Consider the following 303-nt stretch of genomic DNA (forward strand, 5'->3'; position numbering starts at 1 on the left):
CCAGCAGCTGGTGTAATGGCTATGTCACTGGACTCCCATGTAGTCTACCATGGTTCAAGTCCTGGACCCGGTGGCTTAAACTCACACCGGGTGCGTGTGTGTGTGTGCCCAAGATCCCGAGAGGAGAAGGGATTACAGCGTGGCCATCCCCCATGGGGGGTGAGTTCTCACTTTCTGTCTCTCCATGTCTTTCTGGAAAGTACACATGCCGTATAACAAAAACGTCTCTATTAAAAATTGAAAACAAAAAAAGAAAGAAAACCGGCGTGTGGGCCATTTGAGCCGTCATCCAGAAAGAGCGGT

The 303-nt window shown here is 49.8% G+C and overlaps 1 protein-coding gene across 1 annotated transcript in view; it reads right to left on the minus strand.

Annotated features, from left to right (window-relative positions):
- SLC38A12 (solute carrier family 38 member 12) overlaps nt 1–303 on the minus strand; it is a 71,557-nt gene that overhangs the window by 27,704 nt on the left and 43,550 nt on the right. The window lies entirely within an intron of this gene.

Source organism: Tupaia chinensis, unplaced genomic scaffold (assembly GCF_000334495.1).
Source record: "Tupaia chinensis unplaced genomic scaffold, TupChi_1.0 Scaffold000159_1, whole genome shotgun sequence".
In the NCBI taxonomy this organism is placed as follows: Eukaryota; Metazoa; Chordata; class Mammalia; order Scandentia; family Tupaiidae; genus Tupaia; species Tupaia belangeri.